This window comes from Mustelus asterias, chromosome 7 (assembly GCF_964213995.1).
Source record: "Mustelus asterias chromosome 7, sMusAst1.hap1.1, whole genome shotgun sequence".
Classification (NCBI taxonomy): Eukaryota; Metazoa; Chordata; class Chondrichthyes; order Carcharhiniformes; family Triakidae; genus Mustelus; species Mustelus asterias.
Genome location: NC_135807.1, coordinates 62,585,702 through 62,598,390, shown reverse-complemented (window position 1 = coordinate 62,598,390; position 12,689 = coordinate 62,585,702).

Here is a 12,689-nt window from a genome sequence, read left to right as displayed (position 1 = left end):
AGTGGTGGAGGCTTCCTCGTTGAATATGTTTAAATCACGGATAGATAGATTTCTGATCAATAAGGGAATTAAGGGATATGGGGAGCAGGCGGGTAAGTGGAACTGATTCGCTTCAGATCAGCCATGATCTTGATGAATGGCGGGGCAGGCTCGAGGGGCTAGATGGCCTACTCCTGCTCCTATTTCTTATGTTCGTATGATTGCTATTCCATAGTTTGATTTCCTAGCAGGGTTGTCTCATGTAGGATTATTCTGGAGCTGGAATTAGGTATCAGAAAACAACTCAAGGCAAATTCGAAACAATTTGTTCTACATCTGGTAGGAACCTGATATTTACTCCTACACTTGACCTGGCAGCGTGACAGTCACTTTGTTCTCAAACATGATATACCAGCAAATCTGAATGTAATTTTTGCATTGCTTTTCACATCACCCTTTGTTATATAAGCACTTACCTAATAGCCGACATCTATTTTAACTTAGAGTATGTAGGAAGAATTTGACCTAAAACAAAATTCTTTTTGTTACTCTCTTTTGCGATTGGCAAATACATATTTATTTCAATCCGTGAGCCACCTACGCATTAATCAGTACTGCTTCAATAAGTCGTTTTTGAAATGGTTCAATTTTGTCACAATGGAAACTAATTGGAATACTAAAAATAGGAATATTTAATGGTGCAGAACCTTTTCCTATTGCATCCCGGACCTTTATCATTCTAGCATGAAACAAACTAAACCGCATCACATTCACAAAGTGCTTGCATTCATTTTGTAGAATACTGGTGGGTAAGCGTGTGACTGGTCTTCAGCTGATGCATCCTCAGGATCCTCAGGCAAGGTCGTGTGGGGGCTGGAGCAGAAGGGTTGACTCCCATTGTCCCTATGTGTTTCGCACTAGTGCCTGTCAAATGGATGAGATAATTAGGGAATTGGCTGCATAACCAACACCATTACAGTGCGCTCTCAGTGTTGTTAGCTGAACGATGAGTTGGTGCTGGACCTTCACTTGGTTGGGACATGCCAATCTCACCATTAGTGCACACACACTCCCGGTCATAGAATCATAGAATTTATAGTGCAGAGGAGGCCATTCATCCATCGAGTCTGCACCAACAACAATCCCACCCAGATCCCATCCCTGTAAGCCTGCATATTTACCCTCCTAATCCCTCTGACATTGGGGCAATTTATCATGGCCGATCAACCTAACCTGCACATCTTTGGACTGTGGGAGGAAACCGGAGCACCCGGAGGAAACCCATGCAGATACGGGAAGAACGTGCAAACTCCACGCAGTCACACAAGGCCGGAATTGAACCTGGGTCCCTGGCGCTGTGAGGCAACAGTGCTCTCTAGTCAGCTCAACAGCACATTTCTCATATAGAGTGAGGGCCTTGAGCTCTGGAATCCTCCCACCAATCTTGGATCTCACCCTTTTGTTGTGGGCAAACTTGTCCTGCGTAAAGATAGATGGAGAGACTGAAATGGAAGGATGCCAAGGCAGATGGTAAAGGATGCCTGCCTTGTATGGGTGCTGAGTGGACATGTGTAAGGGCTGAGAATACAAGCAACACATGATATGAGAGTAGATGGAAATGTCGAGGTGGAGGAGAATCAGTGGCGATGTCTCTTGTTCTGATACTATGTGAGATCACTGTGGACTGTCTGGTTGCGAATGCTTGATGGGCTTGTGAGAGTGTGAGTTGAGAGTGAGAAAAAGTTGACCAACCTTACTTGCTACTTGCACTGCTCTCAGAATATAAAGGGGAAAATCCCAGGCTTTGAGTGTAAGATAAAGAGATCCACTGATTTGGATACACATTCCTTCAAAGATAGGTCTACAGGAAATACAATGTATGTATTGACAACACATGAACAGGCTATTTGGCCCAACAGCTCCATTCTGGTGCTTACTATCCATACACGCCTTCTCCCATCCATCTTCATCTAACCTTGGCAACATAGGGCCTGATTTTACCATTGCGTCACACCCGTTTTCAAGTGCGAAAATGTGGTAAAGTCGGGGGTGAGGCCATTAACGCGATTCGCGCCCGCATCCGCGCAGATGCTCACTTTACCGAGGTCTGGGAATGGTCGCGATCCGATTTGCACCTGAAACGGGCGCAACAGCAATTTAAATGTATTTGCATGCATTTAAATTGAATTACTGAACTGCTCGCCCAACTTTACCAGCATTTCCCCCTTTACCATCGCGTTGGCCCGTCCAGATTTGGCACAAAACAGACATGCTCGGCAAAAGGTCTGTTTCGGGCCTCCAGCTACTGAAGAGGTAAGTTCAGACCTTCCAACGGCGCTCTGACTCAGATCGGTGGTGGTGGGGGGAGGGAGTCAGGGTCAGATCATTCTCTGATGAGGGGGGTGGGAGAGAGGGAGACGGGCCATATCATTCTCTGGTGAGGGGGAGGGAGGAGAAGGTGGGTCAGATGTATCTCTGGTGGTGGGGAGGGGGGGTGGTGGGAAGGAGGAGAGAGGCCCAATCGTTACCTAGTGGGGGGAGGGGGTGGGGGGGCACGGGTCAGATCATTTTCTGGTAAGGGGGGGGCGGAGGGCGGGAGGAGGGAAGCCTGATCGTTTTCTGGTGGTGGGGGGGGGAAGCGGGCCCGAACTTCCTCCAGGTGGGAGAGGGCGAGGGGGAGGCCCGATCATTCTCTGGCGGGGGGGTGGGGGGAGAAGGGAGGCCAGATGGATCTCCGGGGGGAGAGGGGCAAGGGCAGCGGCGGTCCACTGCCACTCTGCGGGCGATCAATGGGGGGGGAATGGGGCAAGGGGTTGCGATTGGTCTGGGTAGCGGGGGGGGTGGGGTGGATAAGGGGGAAAGTTATGTTGTAGGGATAGGGGTGATGTCTGTGGGGGGCCATCGCTCCAGCTCTTTGCTTCCGGGCCGCTTTATCCACTTTTTGTGGCCTGGGAGCGATGTGACAGTGGCGCGATTTTCAATTTCTTTTTCTAACTGCGCATGCTCAGTTGAGAGCTCCGATCGTTTTGGGCGCGCTAAGCCCCGCCCATGGTGCAATTCAGACTCGCGACTTTTTTTTCAGGCTAAGTGCGTACTGGGGCGCCTGAGAACAGGTTTCCAAGTTAGATTCAGCCCAGATTCAGCACTTAGAATGAAAATGGTAAAATCGGGCCCATGGCCTCTTGTTTCCATCTTGTCTGCAAGTGGAAATTCTTTCATCATCTTAAAAACCTCTATTAGGTCACCCTCCGTTTTCACTTTTCTAGAGAAAGAAGCCCCAAGCTGTTCAATGGTTTCTGATGAATAGAACCTCTCAGTTCTGGCATCATTCTAGTTTGCACCTTCTCCAATGTCTCTATATCCTTTGTAAAGTTTGGAAAACAAAACTGCGGATGGTACTGCATGTTTCAAGACAGATTTAAGATAAATTCCCTGCTTTTCAATTCAATCCCTTCAGAAATTTTTACACAGAAGGTGGTGGTGGCCTGGAATGTATTGCCAAGCGAGTTGGTTGAGGCAGACACATTAGCAACATTTAAGACTTATCTGGATAGACATATGAACAGACGGGGAATAGAGGGATGCAGGTGGTTGGTCTAGATCGGACAATGTGATCGGCGCAGGCTTGGAGGGCGGAAGGGCCTGTTCCTGTGCTGTACTGTTCTTTGTTCTTTGAAATGAAACCCAAATTTTGCCTTGCTTTTTTTAATGATCTTATTAACCTTTGTCACTACTTTTAATCATCTGTGTACCTGTACTTCCAGGTTCCTCCATTCCACCTAATTTCCAAGGAATACATGTTGTGACCTCCTTAACCCTCTGACAAAAATATGCTATTGATCAATACAGAAAGTAGGTGACCAATTACCTGTCCATTCTGCATGTTTATTCAGGGGCAATTTTCGCTGGATACTTTCAGTGCTAAAGAGTCTCTGAGGTGGCTAATACGAGGTCTTAAGCTGAAACATCAGTTTAGCTTGCATTCAGCACAAGAAAGTACCTTTTTAAAGGAGTTAAAGCTTTCAATAGGATAGACCATCTGAAGGATCATAAATTGCCTATTAGCAGAGAAAAAGCCTGCATAGCATTTTCATGGAAAGTACTTAAACTAACATCCTAAATTTACCAACTGATGAGGAGTAAACTAGTTGCAGAATTTTCAGCATTACTTCAATACCTTGCTGACAAAAATCGTGTTGGACCAGATCTATCCAGCATAGTCAGTTAATTACCAGTTTCAGCAGATACAATGACTGTAAAGCACAAAATCAAAATCAACCGATCCCACACCTCTAGACAATTTCAATATTTCAATTCTCTTCTTGTGAACATGCGGTAGTACCACAGATTATCACTGAAGGGTGTGCTTTACAGGCTTAAGCTACTTCACTGTCAAATCACCATAAGGATCTCACTTTACCTGGAGTTGGAGCATCAATAGTTGAAATGTTGATTTCTCAATGCAGCTTTTAATCAAACAGCAGCGGCAACAGTGGAATTAATAAATTAATTCTCAATTTATGACTTTCTCATCTTTAAAATTAATTTAAAATTAATAGGGAACCATCAAATCTATTTTACTTGATTCGCAGTGTGACAGTTAGCAAAATGGTACTTTGTTATTGAGACTCTTAGATTTAACAACAACGATTCCCAAGGGATTAGCCGCCATTCTGTCTTCATGTGAGGTCTAGATACCAGGAACATCTATTTTAGTGTAGCCTCTGGAACCCATTTATATTTTTGTAAATTCACACCTCCATACTCTGGATCCACTCTCCTGTCTTAACACCAGAACATCAGTGCGTCACTGATTTCACCCACCCTAATCTCAATTTTATCATGTATCTGACCTTAAATCAAATTGTCCCCTCACTACTGCTTGTGTATTTCAAAACATAGCCACCTTGATCTAACATCTAACCATGTGCCAGATAGCTTAATTATCCCATGTCCACTCACATATGCATTTTAGCTGCCTCTCGAGACCCAAGCCAATCTGTTCTACCCCCTCTAAATAGCTTCCTTCTGTTTCATAAATGTTAGAATTCTATGATTTCTGCAGCTACCAGTTTGCTAGAGACATTCTCTCCAGCTGTGTTGAAGCCCTTGACCCATTAAAACCTTTCTTCTTTCTCATTCTAATTGTTCCCCATGTTAACCTCTCACCTCCACTTACTTAAGTCCAAGGGACACAATTATGAACAATTTTACGGACAACTGTTTTAACCATCCATCACCAGAATTAGCTGAAGAACATAACATATTATTCTGCCCCACTTTACATGACTAAAGTTATTTGCTATTTGAAGATCATGCATGAATGAAAATATAACCTCCCAGTTCTCTTCCCCACAAACTGTTTTCTCAAAACATTTTCACCTACCTCTTGCATCCTCACTTCCAACAACAAGTATGATGAACTCAAGGACTTCTTTGTCACTATAAAACTAGGACCCTCTATTCAGCTGCCTCTGCAGCTTCCCACATCTCTGATTTTAATTGCTCCACCATTGGTGGCCCAACATTCAGCTGCTTTGGCCCTAAGCTCTGGAATTCCCACTCTAAACCTCTCCACCTCTCTTTTCTTCTTTAAGTTGCTACTTAAAATCTACCACTTTTACCAAACCTTCTAATCATCTGCCCTATCTCCTTCCATGGCTTAGTCTCAACAATGTTCATGTTTATATCTTTTGTTAAGAGCCCTGGGATGTTTGGCTCCACGAAAGACGCCATATGCATGCAGGATGGTGTTCTTCTGTTTACTTGCTCCTGGAAGTTTGAAGAGGACTTTTGAAACACATGGGTAGACTTACTGAGGCACTTAGACAATACATCACCAACAGTGTATCAAAATTTATCCCGGAAATTGTCTGAGGACAGTACATTATAAAAGTACTGTGCTATTCCACCTTTTGGAGCGTGCTGGAGAAAGGATCATCAGCATCTTGCTTGGGGTTAAACCAGGAAACCATAAGATATATGAGCAGAAGTAGACCATTTGGCCCATCAAGCCTGCTCTGCCATTCAATGAGATCGTGACTGATCTGAAATGATAATCCTCAACTCCACTTTCCTGCTTATCCATATAACCCCTGATTCCCTTACTGATTAAAAATCTGTCTATCTCAGCCTTGAACACATTTAATGACCCAACCACTGCAGCTCTCTGCAGTAAAGAATTCTACAGATTCAGTACCCGAGTAATATAGAAATCATAGAAACCCTACAGTGCAGAAAGAGGCCATTCGGCCCATCAAGTCACACCCAGGCCCTACCCCCATATCCCTACATATTTACCCACTAATCCCTTTAACCGACGCATCTCAGGACACGAAGGGGCAATTTTAGCATGGCCAATCAACCTACCCGGCACATCTTTGGACTGTGGGAGGAAACTGGAGCACCCGGAGGAAACCCACGCAGACACGAGGAGAATGTGCAAACTCCACACAGACAGTGACCCAAGCCGGGAATCGAACCCAGGTCCCTGGAGCTGTGAAGCAGCAGTGCTAACCACTGTGCTACCGTGCCGCCCTACTCGAAAGTAGAGTACTTGAAAGGTTCTCCTTAGTTGTCAGGTGGAATGAGAGAAGGGCATGACAATAGGCAGCGTGGCACCAGCTGCTGCAGGATAGAGTGACTGGAGACCGAGTTGGATTCCTTCCCCCTGTGGTACATGAATCGCCAGTACCATGTCTGAAAATCTACCATCCTCTTTCTTAGTCCCTGAGCCATTCTGAAACATGCCACTGTCCATAACACAGCACACTCCAGACCTTCATTAGAAATGATTGCATGAAACCCATGTATACAGCTTAATGAGTGTTGAACCTGTCTTAGCATTTGCAAGTTGGGTTAAACTACAGTGATCAGTAATTAATCATAACTGTGCATTAGATCTAAGCTTTCAAACAGATATGTCTCAGTAGGAATATCCATTTAGCACCTGTTTTCTCCCTTGCATCAAAGTAATTCCCACAATCCCCATTAAAACAAGGCATTAATATGGCAAACTAGCAAGGGGAGGAGAAGAGGAGGGAGTGAGCACAGCTGGCAGCAGCCCTTAGGAAAATAAGCTGTTATATAAATGCAAGTAGCCCTTTCTTTCTTGATAAGCATTCACTGAACTTAGATCAACATGATCAGAACTAGCTAATGTTTATTTTCCCTCAAAAAATCATTTCAGAAATTGAGTATTGTTGAAAAAAGAGACATACTGTCGAAGTTTTGCCTTGCACTCATCAGGACAGACACAAGAATGCCACATTTCAAACGGAACAACATTTTGGACTGCATGAGGTAAGGGGCGGTGATTGGTTGGCCAGTCAGTTCTGATTATTTGAGAAGTCTGACTAAAATTTGAATTTAATGAATATGCTTCAAATTCATTTTCTCAAATACATCTATTTTAGAATTGTTGTTGTGCTATAATCAAATAAATTCTGAACGTGATTAATGTGTACCTCAAAGGGAAAAAGCAGAATAGTCAGAATACATCTGTATTGAGCTTAACTAAACATTGACTTCACAAGTAGCACATTGATGAAGGCCTGGCCGAGAAGGTAACATTATTTTTGTGTAACCAAAAAAATAAAATGTCAGCAATTTTCATATTTATTGAAGATACTGTTGTGTTCACTGAGAGAAGCATTGTGTGATCATGTAGATTGACTAAACATTCTCTCTGGCTATCTGTAATTTCTATGGTAACAGGAAAATCAAAGTAAAGCCTTAAAAAGCTGCAGCTGAGTAGAAAATTTCTCATCAGACATTCTGCCAAGCAATCTCCTGAAGCTGGAAAGTTTGTAAAATTATTATTCATCAACATTTCGGAAAATGTGTAATAACTAAAGAACGATTAATACGTTTATGTGATCCCCGGTTTTGTGTGTTTTTACTCTCGAGCAGAGTTTGGGGGAGAAAAATGACATTGGCCGGAATTTTACCGGCACGCTCGCCCCGATTCCAGGGGTTGGCGTGGCTCGAAGAACAGCATTCTCCATTGGTTCAGGCGGTATCGTACGAATCTCGGGCAGACGTCCCGGTAAAATCCACTAATTATCTCCATATATCACATCCAAAACTAAATATTAATTTGAATGATATATATATTTTATATTTATTTTGTTCATTCATGGGACATGGATGCCACTGGCTGGCCAGCATTTATTTCCCAACACTAGTTGCCCGAGGGCAGTTGAGAGTCAACCACATTGCTGTGGCTCTGGAGTCACATGTAGGCCAGACCAGATAAGGACGGCAGATTTCCTTCCCTAAAGGACATTAATGAACCAGATGGGTTTTTCTCGACAACCAACAATGGTTTCATTGTCATCAGTAGATTCATAATCCCAGATATCTTTTATTGAATTCAAATTCCACCATCTGCCTTGGTGGGATTCGAACCCAGACGCTCAGAACATTAGCTGAGTTTCTGGATTAAACTAGGCATTCGCCTTTAAAACTAGCAAAACTGGACATTAAACTGTTGTTTAACATATCACAGCAACAATAGATTGGAAAGCTTTATATCCAGACTACCTACAAGAAGTTATTTTGCATTTACATGCAATTGTCAGACTTGTTCCCTGTGAGGGACAGCTCGGTGGATAGGATATTGGTATGTAGATAGGCTGGAAAATTGGGCGGGGATCCTGGATTCAGGATTCAATCCTGGACCGGGGAGCGGCGCGGGCTTGGAGGGCCGAAGGGCCTGTTCCTGTGCTGTATTGTTCTTTGTTCTTTGTTCTTGTATATGTAATTTTTAATATTTGTTCTTTTTTTTTTCATTTCCCTTCCAAGCAGTTTGCAAACTTGGCAGAATGTTTGCTTTACAAAACATTTGGTGTAAGATTGCACAATTGATAACATTATTTCCATTTTACCAGAAAGATTGGATGCATTGTCATGCCTCTAAGCTTGATATCTATAAATGTGGCAAACAATGCCATTTATTGTACAGGCAATAACTCAAGCACAGCTAATGAGACAAAGAAAATAATTCCAACGCAACACAGATTCATGCCTGTCAAGTTTATTGGAACTCTGGCAAAGTGATAGACTGCATTGGAAGAGATAATGTGGTGGGCAGAATGGGCTAAAAATTCGACTGCCCCTGTTTTTGGGCATGGGAGTTGCACTTCACGATTTGCCCAAAGTCTGCATGTGATCTGAATCAACAGAAACATGCCCCTTCCCGTTGAGTCAGATCACATGCAAACTTTGTGCTGATACCTCATTACAATAATTTCAGCGTGCTGTCCAGTATAAGCTGTGCTGCTGGCTGGCTGCCAGCACAACAGGGCGCCAAACATAATGCAAGGCTAGTACGTGTTGCAACTAGATCCCAGCTCATAAAGCCCTCTTCAAGGCAAGTTACATTGAATCACAGGAGGATACTGCTTGAATGCTACTGATGCAATTCTACACAAGGCAAATGGAGCACAAGGCCATAGAGAGAGAGAGAGGGCTACCAAATTTACCAATTCTGTGCTGGAGACTTTAATCATGGAGTAGATAGAGAAGTCATCTTGCTGTAGGAGGCCAGGAAGCCCTCAAGGCAGACCCTTGAAGGGAATGGGAGCTGGTGGCAAGGGAGTTCAACTCCCAGGCAGGAGAAAAAGATTAAAAGGTTTTAGCATGAGTATGGATATACCAAGCACAGAGGGAATGCCTGGATGTGAAAGAAAACCAGAGAAGAAGGCGGCTTAAGTTAATCCAGAAATTGGTCACCGAGATATGTGCTTTGGTGTAACCAAGATCTGGCACCACACAGTCTGGAGGCAAGAGCTGAACCATGAGGAGGAAGGGGTGGCATGGCCATCTCAACTGCCAGAGGCTGGACTACAGAGAATGGCCATTCAGAGGCGAGATCATCAGGCTGGAGTTCACCAACGGTGGCCGACATTCTTGGAATGAATGAGAATCAGTGCAAGAGAAGACTCCGATGTCCAGGGACACAGTCGCTCACCTTTGCCAGGTTCTTCATGGTTGGCACCATGTGGCCCTGAAGGTTATGGCCTCCCTAAATTTCTATGCCAGTGGCTCCTTTCAGGGCTCCACCAGTGACGTTTGTAGCGTTTTCCAGGCCTCCGCATATACGTGCATTAGGAAGGTCACAGATGCAACCTTCACAAGGTTGCATAACTACATCAATTTTGATCGGAACCAAGCTAGCCAGGATGGCAGAGCCATGGGGTTCACCCACATAACTGACCTCCCATAAGTGCAGGGAGCCGTTAATTGCATGCTAGTATACCCCACGGCATCAAAGTGTCCCTTTCATAAACCGCAAGGACTTCCACTCCCTGAATTTTCAGGTCATCTGTGGCTGTGCCAAGCGCATCCTGCAGGTGTTTGTTCACTTCTCAGGGTGCATCCACAACAGCTACATCCTTGGCCGCTTTCAGATACCAGATATTTCAGGGAGCTCTTTGGCTATAAGTTTGGCTCATTAGGGAAAAGGGGTACCCCATCAGGACATGGGCCGAAGAGAGCTGAGGATGCCCTGATAGCCTCCAGCATCAGTGATGACTAGGACTAGGGTGGGCACTGAGGTCTCATTATGGGAGGTGGCCCTTCCTCACTCTGTGATGGCAGCATGATCATTACCCTGTTTCTGTCATGGGAAGGGTTAAGTTGCCCATGGTCCATAGGATGCAAGATGATCTTGATTTGCAGTGAGGACAGAGCATTAGTCCTCAAAGACCCACTGCGAAAGTTTGACTTCTGCCTGGCTGAAGGCAGATTGTGAACTCCCAAAAATCTCAGGGATAATCTCAGGGTGATGATATGCAGACAGACTCATCACTTCTGATGCAGGATCCTCCTTAGTTATAGGTGTCCCTGAGGATCTGTGCAACTGGTGTTAGAGGAGTGGCTCTCACAAGGGTATAGTCATTGGGTTCCTTGTGCTAAAATCAGACTGTCCCTAATGACTGGGTTGAGTGTTGGGGTTGACCATAAATTGGGGGTAGCTCCTCATGGCTAGACTGACAGTGGCATGACTGTGTCCTCTCAGTGAGGGAAGGCCAACCATTGATCTGACATCCTCACAAATGAAAGAGGGAGGTGGCGCAATTTGTCAATATCCAGCCTTTATGTATTAGGTGAACATCGCTACGTATGCGGCAGGTTATGCGGCGATGGAATGAGAGCAGGGAGGCACTATGAGGATGCAAGAACTTAGATTTAATGCATTAGAAGTGTTCACCTACTTACATATGTGCTCATTATGTACAAGTGGCTAACAACACCCCTGCTCACATTGTGCAACAATAACTTATTTACCTTCCTAACCCTGCCACTACGTCTTAGTGTTTCCCCAGGATCTACAGTTGAGGTGGAAGTGACCTGCCGTCTGTCACATCCCGTTGCCTCAGATGACCTTGGCAGGCATCCTCTGGAGGGTTGAGACCTGGAGTGCCCCTGCCTGCTTTCGGGCAGCACAGGTGTGGTAGTGCCTCCCTCCTCAGTGTATGGGGCTGTCGGTCACAGGAAGGTAAGATGGGCTGGACACGCCCAGAGTCTCCTGGGTGAAAGGCCTCGGTTTATGCACCTGCTGATTCTCCTCCCTATGGGTGCTTAAGGGCCCCTGGGTTCCTCTTTGGGATGAAGGGGCAGCTGGACTGAGATACAGAAGCTCCATCGTCCTCTAATGTTGCTACTCGTGGATTCCCGCAAGTGCCTGCACCATGCAGTTGATGCCTGAACTGTGGAGCTCATGACTTAAACTATACAGTAAAGATCCCCCACCATGGAGTGAACAGCCTGCACCCAGCTCTCCATTCCGGCTGCCACCCTCTCAGTGTTGACCTGGTTGCCTCAGAGTGTTAGCAAATCTCTTTGGACAGAAGGCATTGGGACTCCACCAGTTGGCCTTGCAATCTGAGGAGTGAAATTGGCATCCCTTCCTGATGTTCCCAACTTTGCCTTTGTAGCTCCAGCAGCTGAGGGATGACCAAGTCCAGAGGTATGCCATCTGACTGGGGCTCCGCAGAATCCTAAACTCCAGCATTCTTCTGAGTGCTGGATCCCTGAGACATACCGGCCTCCGCCTGCTATGGATCATCAGACGAGAGGTACTCACCAGTTAGTGACCCAGATGCATGTCTGTTAATCATTGCCACCGAGGTGTGTGTCTGTGTGCTGGTGGAGGGTACAAGTGACAGCTGTGACGCCTTTCTGATGGCAACGTCTGAGAATTTGTTGGAGCTACTATCCTGGCTGGTCTCCAAATCCGCACTTGTTGATGGACCTGGCTGCTTCACTGATTTTCTTGCAAGGGAAGGGAGATGGCATCCTTCCATGGCAGGGGCATAAGAAGAGAAAACTCACCTGAGGATGGCCAGATGGATGATTGTGTTGTAGGTCCTTTTTTCTCTCACGCCCATCTCATCTTCAATGCAGGAGCTGTCCTCTTCCTCCCCAGCAAGCTGGAGGGCTCGTTCCTCAAACAGCGAGAGGATTTTCAGTTTGAGTAGGTCTCTGTCCGTCTGTGCTCTCTCCTTTATATTGTGAGCCAGCTTGTCCTGCATGGAGACAGATGGGGAGAGTATAAACAGGATGTGTGCCAGGTCAGATAATAAGAATGAATGGCATGTGTGGTTGGTGAGTGGGAGCTGGGAGGTGATAAGGAGTAGAGTGGAGGGGGTGGGGGAGATGCAGAAGTGGGAGGGAGGGTGAGTGGTAGGAGGGCGAGTGGTGGG